Source organism: Amblyraja radiata, chromosome 11 (genome assembly GCF_010909765.2).
Source record: "Amblyraja radiata isolate CabotCenter1 chromosome 11, sAmbRad1.1.pri, whole genome shotgun sequence".
Classification (NCBI taxonomy): domain Eukaryota; kingdom Metazoa; phylum Chordata; class Chondrichthyes; order Rajiformes; family Rajidae; genus Amblyraja; species Amblyraja radiata.
The window spans coordinates 33,361,291-33,377,935 of NC_045966.1; the positions used below are offsets into that span (position 1 = coordinate 33,361,291).

The 16,645-nt window shown below is 40.0% G+C and overlaps 1 long non-coding RNA gene across 1 annotated transcript; it reads left to right on the forward strand.

Annotated features, from left to right (window-relative positions):
• Nucleotides 1-1,148: 1,148 nt before the first annotated feature.
• On the forward strand, nucleotides 1,149-16,380 carry LOC116978771. Its single transcript, XR_004413543.1, has 3 exons — nucleotides 1,149-1,287; nucleotides 5,320-5,329; nucleotides 16,369-16,380. It is a non-coding gene; the product is annotated as an uncharacterized LOC116978771 (long non-coding RNA).
• The last annotated feature ends 265 nt before the right edge of the window (nucleotides 16,381-16,645 follow it).

Below are 16,645 nucleotides of genomic sequence, written 5' to 3' on the forward strand. Positions count from 1 at the left end.
TTCCTTGGTTTTGCTGGTGTTGAGGGCCAGGTTATTGCGCTGGCACCATATGGACAGTTGCTCGATCTCCCTTCTATATTCTGACTCATCCCCATCAGTGATACATCCCACAACAGTGGTGTCGTCAGCGAACTTGATGATGGAGTTCGCACTGTGGTTGGCTACGCAGTCATGGGTATAGAGTGAGTACAGCAGGGGCTGAGCACGCAGCCTTGAGGTGCTCCCGTGCTGATTGTTATCGAGACTGACACATTTCCACCAATACGAACAGACTGTGGTCTGTGGATGAGGAAGTCGAGGATCCAGTTACAGAGGGATGCGCAGAGACCCAGTTCTGCAAGTTTGGTAACCAGTTTGGAGGGGATGATTGTGTTGAATGCCGAGCTGTAATCGATGAATAACAGCCTGACATATGAGTTTTTGTTGTCCAAGTGGTCCAGTGCGGAGTGAAGGGCCAGCGAGATCGCATCCACCGTTGATCTGTTGTGGCGGTAAGCGAACTGCAGGTCGGTTCGCTTGCCCCAGGTCTGGCTGTTGCGCCCAGGTCGCCTCCAAGCCCCTGGACTAGCTGCTGTGCCACGGGACTGGCTGTAGCGCCCAGGTTAGCTCGCTTGCCCCAGGTCTGGCTGTGACACTCAGGTCGGTTGCATGCCCTGCGAATGGCTGCAGTTCCTAGGTCGCCTGCCCCGGGACTGGCTGTAGCGCCCAGGTCGCCTGCCCTGGGACTAGTAGAGAGAGAGAGAGAGAGAGAGAGAGAGAGCCCAGGACGGAGCAGCCAGCCTTCCGTCCAGTAGCTACCCGCCAACCACCACCTTCACCGGTTGCGCCTATGCCAAAGGACACCATGGATGGCTGGCCGGCAAGCCGGCAGAAAGCGCTGCCTACAGATGCTTCCCTCCCCAGCCACAATGCGGTGGATCCGCGCCTGGAGCACCGCGGCAGCTGGCATGATCCCCAACCCCCTCCTTCTCAACGCTCCTGCCCGTGCTGACCCGGGCCAGACTCCCCGCATGCGGTGAAAGGAACACCCCCCCCCCCAACCCCAGCGGTGCTGTCCTTTTACAGCCACTTCCCACTTTACAGCCGCTTCCCATCAGCTGCCAGCAACGAAGGATACACTTGGCTATCCCTCAGTTTTGCAACATTGTTCTTGATTTTGCTGTACTGAGGGATAGCCAAGTCTATCTTTCTTGCCTATCAACCTAACCTTCTGCCTCCAAGACACAGGTAAATTTTCATGCCTTATTTTGGGGTAAAAAATAGTGTCTTCATTGCCGGGAAAATACAGTATGTGTCTTTAAATACTTTATTAAGGGATAAGGCTTTTGAAGACAAATTACTTTATAAAAGTCGACTGATTGCCTACCGGAGAGGAGAATAATCTGCGCATGCGCGTTTTAAAAAGATTTTTAAAAGCTGACTGACTGCCTACCCTGAGTAATTACTCCGGGCACGTGCCTGCTCAGAACGCATCCTTGCGGAGCACCAGTGTTGAGGGTTATCGCGGAGGATGATTTGTTCCATATCCTCATTGATTGGGTACTGTTGGTCAGTAAGTCGAGGATCCAGTTGCAGAGATGAGTGCTGACACCGTCCTTGCGAGTTTGATGATAAGCCTGGATGGTATAATGGTACTACAGGCAGTGCTGACTCTCTTTTCAGCATTGTTAAATGCTGGAGCTGTAAGTTCTGTATAGAGCTCCCATTGAGAGCCTTGCAAGTCCTAAACAGAACTATAGTATATTCTTTTTTAACATTTCTGCCTAATTTTCAGAATTATTTTAAAATATTGTCCCGAAAGACAGGGAGCTCAAGTTTCAAGGCATCTATTTATATGCTTGTTTTTGTTCAGTTAGCAAATTCTATTAATTGATAAGGGTTTACTGGAGCCAAGATGAAGAAATCCAACAGGCCAAACAGAATTAGACTAGCATTAAATGTGAAGATTGAGAAAATAACCAGGCTAGATCACAAATATGGTCTGAAGGGATCACAATATCAGCATTTGAACATAAAATGGCTTTAGATCTGATTTAATCGGTCAGCTATATATTTTAATAATTTAGTTCAAATAGCAATTGGCTGCAATCAATTAACCCAACTGTATTCCTCCATGAACTGGTAGATTATATGCATATTTTTCAAAATATAGTTCTAATTAAATGCCAAGTTTTCCATAGAAGTAACTGGTGTTTTGACTTCTATTCACCATTGTTAATTTAAACTAATTTAATTTACAACATGAACAAAGTAAGTACAGCCATTCTGCCAGTTAATCATCCAAGTCATTGGTTAGCACGTTCTTCCCATTCCAGTGCTGCAAATCTTATTTAAAAATCTGAGAAACTTCTGCCTGTCTCAATACCTTCTGTGTTTCTGAAGGTTTTTTTTTTGCTTCATTAGTTTTGTTCATTCTATACACATAGGTATATAATAAATCAAGCAAAATAATGAAATAGTATTGACATAAAAAGTACTATGGATCCCGTAAATCATAACAAAGTGTTAGAAATAATTCATCAGTCTGAAGTAGAGTCCTGACCTGAAAGGTCATCTGATCATTTCACAGATGATGCCTGACTTGCTGAGTTCCTTCAGCACTTTGTTTATTGCTTAAGACTCCAGAATCTGCAGTCTCTTATGTCTCCATGTTGGAAATAATCAGCAGGTCAGTAGTATCTGTGGAAAGAAAAATAGGATTAATCATTCTGGCAGAGATGAAAGTAAACTGAACGGAGCTGATACAGTATGTAAAGGAACTGTTGCAGTGAGGCTGACAAAATGTGAAGGAAGGAACTGAAACGTCACCTATTTCTTTTCTCCAGAGATGCTGTCTGACCCGCTGAGATAGTCCAGGTTTTTGTGTCTATCTTGAGCTCTTACAGTGTTCTGGTAAAAAAAATAACCAGGGCATTTATTAGAAATAGATAAAATAGATTATGTTCCCCATATACTGCAATAATACAAATTTTGAATTACATTCACCTCTTCTTCCGGGTCAGAATTGGATTGATTTTATCTTAATCTACTATTGATCATACAGAAATATTTATAAATTGTGTAGTTCTGTTGCAGAATACTTGCACAGGGTTTTCTAAATTGCAGCCCACAAAAGAAGCACCATAGTTGCAGTGTTGGCACTTACAATATTCCCAAACTTTCATTGCTGTCGATTGTTCCCGATGTTGGGGAAGTCCAAATCAAGGGGTCACAGCTTAAGGATAGAGGGGAAATCCTTTAGGACCGAGATGAGAAAAACATTTTTCACACAGAGAGTGGTGAATCTCTGGAACTCTCTGCCACAGAAGGTAGTTGAGGCCAGTTCATTGGTTATATTTAAGAGGGAGTTAGATGTGGCCCTTGTGGCTAAAGGGATCAGGGGGTATGGAGAGAAGGCAGGTACGGGATACTGAGTTGGATGGTCAGCCATGATCATATTGAATGGCGGTGCGGGCTCGAAGGGCCAAATGGCCTACTCCTGCACCTATGTTCTACGTCTATGTTTCTATGTCCTTTAGCTGCCAAGAGCTGTGAGGCTTTCGAAATTTACCAGTACAAATATGCAAAAAAAATAATTGGGATTATCAGTCAGATTATAATATTTAAATGAATAACACATCTGGAACCCGAAAAAGTGACTATTTGTTACCAGCTCGGTCCACATTAAACCTAAAATTGGATCAATTGAGATTTTTAAAGTTTAATTTTACCTGACACTTGTTGTCTGATTGTAATGTTTAACCTCACAGTACAATTCAATGTAACTATGTACATATCTGCCACAAGTACGATGGAGAACATCCTTATGGTAAAAGAGGATTGAGCTAAACATGAATTGCTCAGATGAGAGTTCATTCAGCCAAGACACATAAATACCTGTATCAATTTATGATGACACTGAAGCAATTATTAAAAATTCTTATTTCAGCGTTGTCTCAAATATTCCATTTATCTGAAACCACAAGAACACCATAACAATGTTTGTTCAGTGGGAGCCATCTTGTCTGGGATGAGTATCAATAAACTGTCTGGCAACAGTGCACATCTCGGCCATAAATTATGATTAATAGCACACAGTCATTCCCGTAAAGTAAACCAAACATTTGTGGAAGTTAAATTAAAAGTTTTTAAATTATGAACTGCGAGAGAATATTTTTTTTGGGAAAGCCTCACATGAGGCTAATTCATATATGACAATAAATAAAATGTTATGATCGTAGTTGGGAAACAATGGTCGATTAATTTCCATACACAACTGAGTATTCAACAGCAATCTGTGAACGTTTAATAATTGCTTTGTTAGTAGTTGCTACTCGCACGGAGTTTCAACTCAAAACAATATGGCAACAATAATGATTATTTATGAATGTTTGAAGCTTTTATATTTCTGGTAGTTTTAACACAATAATGACATGATTAAAAGCTATTGGGTTAACATGATTTAGTACACTCTTGCATGATGCAGTGGAGACCTGTTAATCTTGATAAACTGGAGTTATGGCGCTGTACAGAATAATTGGCAGTCACAATTGAATTTGCACGAGTCAAACTAGCTTTCACATTCATTAATGTTTTGCATATTGAGGATAATACTATTTGCAATCTCAACAGTTCCATCAATTGATAGGATCCCATGACAAATGTACTGTGCCCTTCGTCTTACATTGTATCCTGCATCAGTATATGTTATTGAAATTAATTGCTCCTACCAATCTGAATGATATATTTGAGCTGGAAAGCAGATATAAAATTGAATATCTTTGTCTCAGATATTCATTAATTAGGCAATGGAATAACTCCATCAGACAAAATGATGGAGATGTTTGGCTTTCCCTAAAATTAATGACCTGCTAACATAACCACATTCTCAGAAATTCGGCATTCTTTTCTGAAAATAGAGCATTGCTTCAGTTGACAGGGAGAGACGCTGTTACTTTAGTTAAACATATGAAAATGCCAGTTCTTCGAAATTAATGACATGCTGCTCAGAAACATAATCCTGCACATTCTTTTAAACCCCCTTATCCTTTGATTTTATGAGTGGGCAGCTGAGTGCAAAATATAAAAAATAAACAGAGTGTGTTGTTGAATACTAATTTGAACATGTAAATTTGTTGCTCATTGCAAAGAAATATTATTCTCCTATTAAGGGAGAAATCTCAGCTCCATGTGGCATGATATTGCAAAGAATCATGTGGTTATTTGTATTAGCTTTGGTATGTACATTCACGGAGTACTGTGGCAGTTGCTGTGAGAAAGTGATAAAGCAAACAACAATGCCTCTTAAACTTTGAGAATATTTTGCTATTGAGAGGAAAGGTCCTTTGCAGTACGTATATTATAATGAGGGATTGGGAGGAATCAGAATTTAGCCTGCATCAACAACACTGTCGTGGCTGCAATTCTCATCAGTAGTTAATTAACTGCTTTGGCATATTTATCCTATGCATGTTCAGTATACCTATCCTGATATATTGTCAACTATCCTTCTGGAACCCCTTCTGGTTGCATCATGGTTAAATTATTGGATTGGTAATCCAGAGACCTGAACTAAAGATCCAATACTGGAACTTCAAATACCTCCATTATAGCAGTGGGCATAATTAAGTTCAATTAATTAAATAAGCCGATGTTTAAAAAAAATAATTGTTTATGTTTGATATGAAGTTTCTGGATAGCTATAAAAATCCATTTAGTGCACTAATGTTTTTGAAGGAATCACAACTGCCATCTTCATCTGGTGCCGAATAAAATTGCAGATTCTTGGAACATGGTTGACTCTTAAATGCTTTCTGAATTGTCACTTAACTTGAAGGACATTTGCTGCTCATAATCAAAGTCCATAACCTGATGAAGAATTTTAAAGCACCATTGGAATTTTGCTCGATCCATTTTCTGCGCTCACCCATCTCATCTTCTCACTCCTTGAAGAAAGTAAAATCGTGCGAGGAGTCAGAAAGGAATACAGGAATATGGAAGAGAACACAGAATCATCCTGCAGAAATAAGGATAATTTGTTTTCATAAGTAGGAGCTTTAACTTATTGCTGATTTCGGTATGACTCAATTGTTCTGGTACTTTTGTTAATTCCCAAATCTGCAGAGTGAATAGGAAAAGAACTGTCAAAAGTAAGTGGGATTCAGTAAGCAGAGTTTCACAAAAACAATTCAACAAGTTCAGTTTGTATTTATTCTTTGGAATTTGTAAGAACAATACCTTCAAAATGAGCTGGTTTCCACAATGTACCATGTGTAATCAGTGTACCATGTGCAATTAGTAAACTGTGTGCAGTCAATATACTGTGTGCACTTAATGAACTGTGTGCAATCAATGCCCCATGTGCAATGACAAAATCATGTACAATTAATACACCATTTGTAATCAATACATCATGTGCAATCAAACTATTATATGCACTGAATGTACCACATGCAACCAGTATATCATGTAGGACAAGATACCATGTGCAATCAATATACATAAAAGATAGAACATAGGACAGTACATGGGAGAACAGACCATTCCGACCACAATGTCAACGCCAAACATATTGCTAAATTCAACTATTTCCTTCTGCCTGCAGATGTTAATTCCCTGTGTACCCACATGGCTATCTAAAACCCTCTTAAATATCTCAATCATATCTACTTCCACCACCAGTCTCTGAGGCACAGAATTCCACAGTTCTGTTGGCCTTTATAACGAGAGGAATTGAATATAGGAGCAAAGAGGTCCTTCTGCAGTTGTACAGAGCCCTAGTGAGACCACACCTGGAGTATTGTGTGCAGTTTTGGTCCCCTAATTTGAGGAAGTACATGCTTGCTATTGAGGGAGTGCAGCGTAGGTTTACAAGGTTAATTCCGGGGATGGCGGGACTGTTATATGCTGAGAGAATGGAGCAGCTGGGCTTGTACACTCTGGAGTTTAGAAGGGTGAGAGGGCAGGGATAACATTGAAACATATAAGATTGTTAAGGACTTGGACACGCTAGAGGCAGGAAACATGTTCCCGATGTTGGAGGAGTCCAGAACCAGGAGCCACAGTTTAAGAATAAGTAGTAAGCCATTTAGAACGGAGACGAGGAAACACTTTTTCTCACAGAGAGTGGTGAGTCTGTGGAATTCTCTGCCTCAGAGGATGGTGGAGGCAGGTTCTCTGGATGCTTTCTAGAGAGAGCTAGATAGGGCTCTGAAAGATAGTGGAGTCAGGGGATATGGGGAGAAGGCAGGAACTGGGTACTGATTGTGGATGATCAGCCATGATCACATTGAATGGCGGTGCTGGCTCGAAGGGCCGAATGGCCTACTCCTGCACCTATTGTCTATTGTCTATTGTCCATAACCAGGGTATCTAAAATTTGAAGACACAGTTTAAGAAGAGTTGTAAAAGATATAGAGGGGATTTGAGGAAGCACCTTTCACTCAGAAGATAGTTGGAATCTGGGTTGCTACAAGCACAGGCATGTGGATTCAAAGTCAGTAGTAAACTGTGTGACTGCATTTCCATGATTGATTTTTTATCCCAATGCAATTTACAAGATATAGAAAACATAATGTAATTGAATTACTTTCACTATGCTATAGTGGAATATGTCATTAACTCTTGGATCATACAGCATAGAAATGTCCTTCTGCCCATCATGCCCATGCAAACCATCAAGATGCTTTGGTGTTCATCTGGTTGTTACTTAAATGTTGTAAGAGTATCTGCCTCCACTATTCATTCAAACTATGCATCCCACATTCCAACCATTTTCTGGGTGAAAGGTTCTTCTTCAAATTTGTTCTAAGGCTTTCACTACTCATCCTAAACTGCATCCTCAAATAGTAGATAACTGTTATGGGTAAATGGTTCCTATTATCTATGACCTTCATAATTTTGTATACCTCCATTGGGATCCCCCCTCAGTCACCTCTACTACAAGAAAAAAACTCCATCCTGTGCAGCCTCTCCTCAGAACTGATATACACTGTTCCAGTCAACATCCCCATGAATTGCCTCTGCAGCCTCTCCAGAGCAATGATGTCTCGGCTAAAACTGTATACAATATTCCAGATATGGCTTCGGCAATGGTTTATAAAGCTGTACCGCAGTCATATATTCTATATCCAGGCTAATAAATGGAAGTATCCTGTTTGCCTTAGTCTCCACCAACTACTTGTCCTGCCACTTTCAAGAATCCTTGAACTTGTACAACTAGATTCCTTGGTTTCTCAATACTCCCGTGTATGTCTTACGCTTATTAATCCCTCCAAAATGCCTAATAAGATTAAACAATTCATTTTACCAACTGCTCAATATCATCCTCCTCACTATCAACACCACCAATCTTGATGTCATCTTCAAACTTACCAAGCTCACCCATTATATTCATATCTAAATTATTAATGCTTATAGGAAACAGTAAGGATTCAGTATAACAAGTCTGCTGATTTCATTAAGTATGGCATAACTTGGAAAGAACTGCATAGTATATGCATTCAATATAATATGAGCAGTCTTTCATCATGTGCACAAATGCTTCAAAGTCATAAACCAATCCTTCTTAAACAGTCTCAAGATTCCATCATAAATAACTCATGGAGGTATTCTACCCCAAATTAGCTTTTAGTTTGGATTGATAGTGGTGCCAGAGAATTTAATGGATGCATTTCCAGAACACACCTCAAGATGATGATAGCAGGTGGCCTCAGGGATCTGCCAGTGTAGGAGTAAACAGATTACCACCATGCTGCATTAAAGATAACAACCATGCTTTGGGAAATGAATCTTCTCCTTTCAGGAATGGTGTAATGCTTCTGACAGACTGCTTTCACTGCCAGCATTTCTCTGCAATCTGCCCAAAAAGATTTCAGAAACCAGAATGGCAGGCCCAGATTTCCGACCCTCCAACTCCTGCTCTGTGCAAGTAAATGAGGCTAGATACCTTTTCCTTATTCACCGCTGATGAAAACACTGATCCACATGCTTTCAAGGAGCTCAATGAAAGCATGTAAGATTTCTCAGTCATCTGATAATGGCGGGAAAGAAGCTGTTCCTGAATCTGGTGGTACGTGCTTTCAAGCTTTTGAATCTTCTGCCTGATGGAAAAGGGAAGAAGAGGAAATGGCAGGGGTGCAAATGGTTCTTGATTATGTTGACTCATTTCCTGAGGCAGTATGAAGAGTTGATGTGGTTGAGGGTGGTTGGGATGGGGAGTAGAAACGAGGGAGGGGAGCTGGTGATGGACTGGGCTACATCCACGACTTTCTGCAATTTCTTCTGATTTTGGTCAGAGTAAGAGTCATTGAGTCATAGAGTGATACAGTGTTGAAACAGGCCCTTCGGGCCAACTTGCCCACATCGGCCAACATGTCCCTGCCACTTTAGTTCCACCTGCACATGTTTGGTCCATATTCCTCCAAACCTAATAATAATAATATATTTTATTGTCATTGCACATAAGTGCAACGAGATTTGGGTATGCAGCTTCCATCCGACATCATAACTTAAGTAACTACTAAAATTTAAAATGTACCTATCCTATCCATGTACATGTCTAACTGTTTCTTAAATATAGAGATAGTCTCTGCCTCAACTACCTCCTCTGGCAGCTTGTTCCATACACCCACCACCCTTTGCGTGAAAAAGTTACCCCTCAGATTCCTATTAAATATTTCCCCCTTCACCTTAAACCCATGTCCCCTGGTCCTCAATTCATCTATTCTGGGCAAGAGCTGTTGCCAAATCAAGCTGTAGCACATCTCAATAGGATGCGTTGCATGGTATATATATAGGTATGTATATCCCTGTATCTCTCTGTTCTACAAAATTCTCCGGGGCCCTACTATATAGTGTGTAAGCTCTGCCTTAGTTTAACATCAAAATGCAATGGGAGAAGCAGTTGGTTCAAGGATCAGTGGACTCAGATTTGATGGTAAAAAAATATAGGGATGGGGGGATGCAAACTGGTTGTACAGAGACACAAGAAACTGCAGATGCTGGAATCTTGAGCAAAAAACAAAGTGCTGCAGGTAATCAGCGTGTTAGGCAGTATCTGTGGTGGGAAATGAACAGACGGTGTTTCTAGTCGAGATCCGAAATGTCGACTGTAGATTGTGTGTCACAGATGTTGCCTGACCCATTGAGTTCCTCCAGCTTTTTGCTTTTTGCTAACTATACAGACAGTGGATATGATTGGAACTCACTGTCATTCAAGGTAATGGACTCATTCAGGTCCATAAACAGGGAGCTGACTCGGCATGTCAAGGAAAATAATTTTCAGGGCTATGCTGAAAGAGGTGAAAAGTGCGACTGACCAGATTAGTCTACAAAGAATGCGCATGGAAACGTTGGCTGAGTGACCTTCTTATGTGCAATTATAATTCTATCTATTTTCTCACCTAATTATACAACCCTTTCCATCTCCGGCTGCTTGAACACATTCATTCTCTTAAATGACGTGTTTTTGTAAATAACTTTTGATATGTGAATTTTCAAAACAGAATGAAATGGAAAAACAAATTGCAGTGAGGATATATTATTAAGTTTCATGCGGCCCACTCTGCTTCAGTGCTATATAAGCCATAAAACCTTGTCACTTACATATGTATCAGAAAAAAATACAATTTATAATATTATAACGGAATTTTCTAAATCATTACTCAGCAAATAATGCAAGTTAGAAGTAATGGGAATGACTATTCAATTAAGCAACATATTGAAGTCGTAAATGAACTATAGTACCATTAGGAAGTAAAATTTAGAGTCAACCAAATTGAATTCCTAAATAGTAGGTATGTTGCAAAGCCTACCTGAAACGTCGCTGAAAATCTGTTGCTGAGGGTGTGCGCGATTTTGGCGCCGTTTAGAGGGGGCGGGTTTAAAACGCGATTTTCTCTAGGCTGTTCAAATCGAGGATGTTCAGCCTAGTTAATTATTAACAAAAAATCGCTGAAAGACCCCGTCGCAAAAGCTATTATTAGTTTTAAAGGCCTCGTAAAATAGTTATAGTAGTTTAAAAATCAATCTCTAAACCCGCGAACACCAGCAACCGCAGGGTCTCATAAAGCAGTCAACTGAAGGTATGCTGTATATTTTTACATTAAAAAGGGCTTCTAAAGATCCCTTTATACAAAGTTTAATATTGCGAGGAGCTCATTTTGGGCCCATTATATCCCGCAGTATTTTTCTCGGCATTTGGGGGCACAAATCTACCGCAATGTGAACGTTCTAAACCAGCGCGTTCCACAGGAACCCACTAGAAAGCTGATTTAAATGGGCATTTATTTACAGCAATTAAACACTAAATTCCTTCCATTTGGTCTATAAATTAATGTAAATGAGATTTAAAAATCATGTTTTATTGTGAATTATTTGTGAATATTATTTGGACATTTAGGCTATTTAAAAATGTTAATCATTTATTAAGAAATGGATAGATGTTTAGATCTAGTAATTGAAGTCTGAAATTAGCTACAATTGGGTAACTAACTAATTATATGCTTTAATTTCAGGTCATCCAAGTAAGATTATTTTATATTTGTTTCAGAATGCTTCAATCTATGATAACTGAAAATTTCATTCAGTTCTCTTAATTTTTAAGAAAGTTATGGGCTTTTGACTGTTCACGATCACAGCTTTTTTGTTATGTCCATAGAAAATCAATAGGGAACAAGATGCTCATTTCCCAGTATGAAAATGTCCATAACTTTTTAAATACTTGAGATATGAAAGTGAATTAGGTGTCAAATTAAACTTATTTTTATGCTTTATCTGATGGGATAAATTGCAGACTTGATTTTTAAAATCTCAAAATTTTGTAACATTGCTATAAATAGCATCCATAATAGTTATTTGTTTAATGACATTTCATTTTACCTGCTCAATGTTGTGGAGAAATTTCCCATGCCATGAAATTTGACTATTGAACTTTATGTTGAAATTGTCTTCTGCCAAGTCAGCCACATGGACCATATCAACACTGTAAGCAAGCTGCATTTCAGCTGTGTTTACTTCCATATGGGTCACTGCATATTTTTACAGGACATAATCACTAAGTGTTTTGTTGTGTTAAAGCCAGGACAACACGGCACCAATCAGGGGCCAACTCATATCAAATAGAATTGATCATCAAGTCGGTTGATCTGTGGCATTGACTCTGCTTAAATGTTAGTTTAAACTGAACAGTTAGTTTTGCACTCATTATTTTTTATGTTTCATGTTCAAATCAACAATCTAGATTGGCAAATCATTCTTGACAAATCTATTCCTTCAGCTGTGTCTTTCTTTGGTCCTATGGCAATTCCAGCTCTTTCCTTTCATTTTGAAGCACTTATTTTATGCACATTAGTGTTAAGTGTGTAAAGTAAAGACATTGCTAAAGCAGCAAGAGCTTGTGGAACTACAATCTACTTGTTAAGAAGGAACAAGATATGAAAAGTCAAAAGGAGTGTGAACATATTGATAAGTTGGGAAATCTAATAAACAAAACAGAAAGGGAAAGTGGTTGCACCACAGATATATGGTAAAAAAATGTTTATTTGAACAACTCCCAGAGGTGAAAACGTCACGAGTCCTGAACAGACTTGGGACGTGGAGTTAAAAGTTGTGGGATGGTTAAAGTTCCTGCAAAAGCCTTGGTAGGAGCATAGAATCACAGTTATAAAGCACAGAAACAAGCCCTTCAGTCCAATTAATCAACGTCAACTAAGCTGCCAAGCATGAGTGAGAGGACTCGATAACGCTCATCCTTATTTTTAATTTTGACAAAAACCTTTTATCAGCAAGAGGATGCAAACATATTTATGTAGAAACAAATGCAAATTATTGTTAAACAAGTTTGAATTATAGTTACTGATGTGACATAAGTGCAACACAGTTTTCATGCAGGAAGATTTACAAATCTTAATCAGATTTAAAAAAACAAACAAAATCAGTTTTAGATTTATTGGTTGAGGAGATATCTGTTTCCTGGGACAGTGAGGAGAACTATCTTGACGACATGTGATCATTTATGGGACTTTAACAGTTCAACCATGAAAAACTGAATTAAGCAAAAGCTCGCACATCTGGGAGGTGTGCTATATTTGAGGAAAGGTTAAAAAAAAATTGAACAGGTCTTGAATTGAACTGCCTTTCCTGTTTGTTCCTATAGAGGGCTCTCCAGGAGGCTGGAAACCCAAGAATACCCAGCCCAGCTAACTTTATTGGTGTCAGGAAGTAGTTCGATGAAGGCTAGATAGAGGAATGTCAGAGTAAGCAGGAGTCATTTTGCTGTAGACATAGGAGACTGCAGAAGCCGAAATCATGATTAAAGAAAAAGATTCTGCTGGAGGAATTCTGCAGGTTAGGCAGTATCTGTGGAGATAAATGAATGGACAAAGTTTCAAGTTGGGTCCCAGCCCAAAATGTCATCTGCCCCAGCCCAAAATGACCCGCTGAGTTCCTCCAGCAGTTTGTTTGCTTTGACACTTTACCGTACCCCAATAATAGCCTCATGCTATGTGAAGCATATAGCATATGGCGAAAGCAACGAATATCCATACTGAATTAACTCCTTATTTTTAAACCACCCTACTTTTAATTGTTTGCCAACCAAAATGTAACAAGAACATTTAGAGTCATAGAGTGATACAGTGTGGAAACAGGCCCTTCGTTCCAATTCACCCAAACCAGCCAACAATGTCCCAGTTACACTAGTCCCAATTGCCTGCGCTTGGTCCATATTCCTCCAAACCTGTCCTATCCATGTACCTGTCTAACTGTTTCTTAAACGATGGGATAGTCCCAGCCTTAGCTACGTCCTCTGACAGCTTGTTCCATGCACCCACCACCCTTTGTGTGAAAAACCCTTCCCTCACAGTGGGAAACGTTGATTCTGCTGTGGGGGGATGTTTTTATGTTTTATTTTAAATTTTATAGTGTTGTGTTTATCTTATTTGTGTGCTGCATGGTAACTCGAATTTCTATGCACCAATTGGTGTATGTGACAATAAGTGTCCTTTGTCCTTTGTCCTTTGGTCCATAACCCTCCAAACCTTTCCTATTCATGTACCTGTACAATTGTTTCTTAAACGACGGGATAGTCCCAGCCTCAACTACCTCTTCTGGCAGCTTGTTACATACACCCACCACATCTCTGTGTGAAAAAGTTACCCCTCGGATTCCTATTAAATCTTTTCCCCTTCACCTTGAACCTATGTCCCCTCGTCCTCGATTCCCCTACTCTGGGTAAAAGACTCTGTGCATCAATACAATCTATTCCTCTCATGATTTTGTATACCTCTTTAAGATCTGCCCTCATCCTCCTACAGTGCATGGAATGGAGACGCAGCCTACTTAACCACTCCCTATAGCTCACACCCTCTAGTCCTGGCAACATCCTCGCAAATCTTTTCTGAACCCTTTCAAGCTTGACAATATATTTCCTATAACATGGTGCCCAGAACTGAATACAATATTCCAAATGCGGTCTCACCAATGTCTTATACAACTGCAGCATGACCCCCCAACGGATATACTCAATACTCTGACTGATGAAGGCCAAAGTGCCAAAAGCCTTTTTGACCACCTTATGCGACTCGACCTTCAAGGAACCATGCACCTGCACTTCTCGATCCCTCTGCTCTACAACACTACCCAGAGGCCTACCATTTACTGTGTAGGCCCTGCCCTTGTTTGACATCCCAAAATGCAACACATCACACTTTTCTGTTTTATTTCTTATGTACTTTCTCATATATTTGCAAAATACTCATACTATGTACAAAGCAAACAGGTAATTGTTAGCTGTTTGTAGGGTGAAAATGAGAAGCTAGTGCAAGGAATAGAGAGAGAGGAAATGCCGGAGCTACCTGAAGTGAGAAAAATCAATATTCTAGGCCATAAAGGTCTGTGTAGAAATGGGAAGGAGAATTAAAGTGTCCAGCAACCGGGAGATCAGGTAGGTTCAGGCAGGTTGAGCGAAGGTGTTCCATGAAATGATTGCGCAGTCTGCGTTTGGTCTCGCCGATGTATAAGAGTCCACATTTTGAACAATGGATACAATGGAGGAGGTTAGAGGAGGAGCAAGTGAACCACTGCCTAACCTGAAAGGACGGTCGGGGTGCCTGGACAGAGTTGAGGGAGAAAGAATTGCAACAGGTGTTGCATCTTCTGCGGTTGCAGGGGAAGGTCCCTGGGGAGGGGATGGTTTGGGTGGGAAGGGATGAATTAACCAGGTAGCTGCAGAGGGAATGGTCTCTGCGGAAGGTGGAAAGGGGTGGAGATGGGAAAATGTGGCTAGTGGTGGTATCCCATTGGAGGCGGTGGAAAATTTGGAGGATTATATGTTGTATGCGATGGCTGATGGGGTGGAAGGTAAGGACTAGGGGGACTGTCTCTGTTGCGACTAGGGGGAAGTGGAACAAATGCAGAGCTGCGGGGTACCGAAGAGACACGAGTGACGGCCTCATCTATGATGAGAGAGGGGAACACCCGTTCCCTAAAGAATGGGGACATCTCGGATTTCCTAGTAAGAAACACCTCATCTTTGGCGCAGATGCGGCATAGATGGAGGAATTGGGAGTAGGGAATAGTGTTTGCGGGAAGCAGGTTGGGAAGAAGTGTCGTCGAGAAAGTTGTGGGAGTCAGTGGGTTTGTAATAGACATCAGTTATTAGTCTATTTCCTGTGATGAATACTGTGAGATCAAACATGACATTTTTTTTTTCCACAAATGGTTATCATGATGAGATGGGCTCTGGTATTTTTCCCGTGACTGAGATTTTGTAGATCTGTTGTAGATCTGTCCCCAAACCATCGGCTATGTTAGGAATAACTTTTTATTTGAAAACTCCAGTACCTATATGAGTGTATCCAAATTTTTTAAACTTCCAAGAAGCAAACAAGAGGCAAAATGAGAGAAGGAAACAATATTGTAAACTTCAAAGGTCATCAACACAAAAATTCGGAAACATTTGTTAAGTTTGGAAATCAGAGATTAAATCTTGGCTTGAAAACTAAAAATAAAGTAGAAATGAGCAGTTTTTAAGTGAACCCTGAACAATTTAGGTTTCATTCTTTGACCTTGCTCTCTCAGGAGGGTGTCTAAACATTGGCAGCATGTCTTGCAGGAAATAAACTTTTGACTATGACAGCAGCAATAACAATTTAAGGAATATAACAACTTAAATGCTGCAGAACTCAATGTTAAATTTTAATAAGTCTTACATAACATGACCTTCAGTTGGTTATGAGAAGGTCGGTTTTGTAACATTACCACATCTAATCCTGCAGCTCAGAAATTCCTTTATTGTCAAAGAAAAAATGAGGCAGTTCCTTATTCACTACACATTCTGAAAGTGGGTTATTACATGGAAAAAAAAGGAACAAATAAGGACAGAAAGAGAAAATGTCTGAAGAATTAACTTAAACTATTAATCTAACCATTAGGAATCACATTACGAAGGTAGACAACTTCGCAAGATTTTGAAGAGGTGCCTGCATAATTGTACCCAGAATAAGGCTGCAAAAAATGATATGGGGAATGTGTAGATCAGGAACATCAAGCAGACAGATGCAGATAGTTACACATTGATTTCCTTTTAGAGACCCCTAATTCTATTCTACTCTGGCAGGGGTTTGTTACAGGTTTTTACTGATGGTTTGTAAACTATCATGTTGCC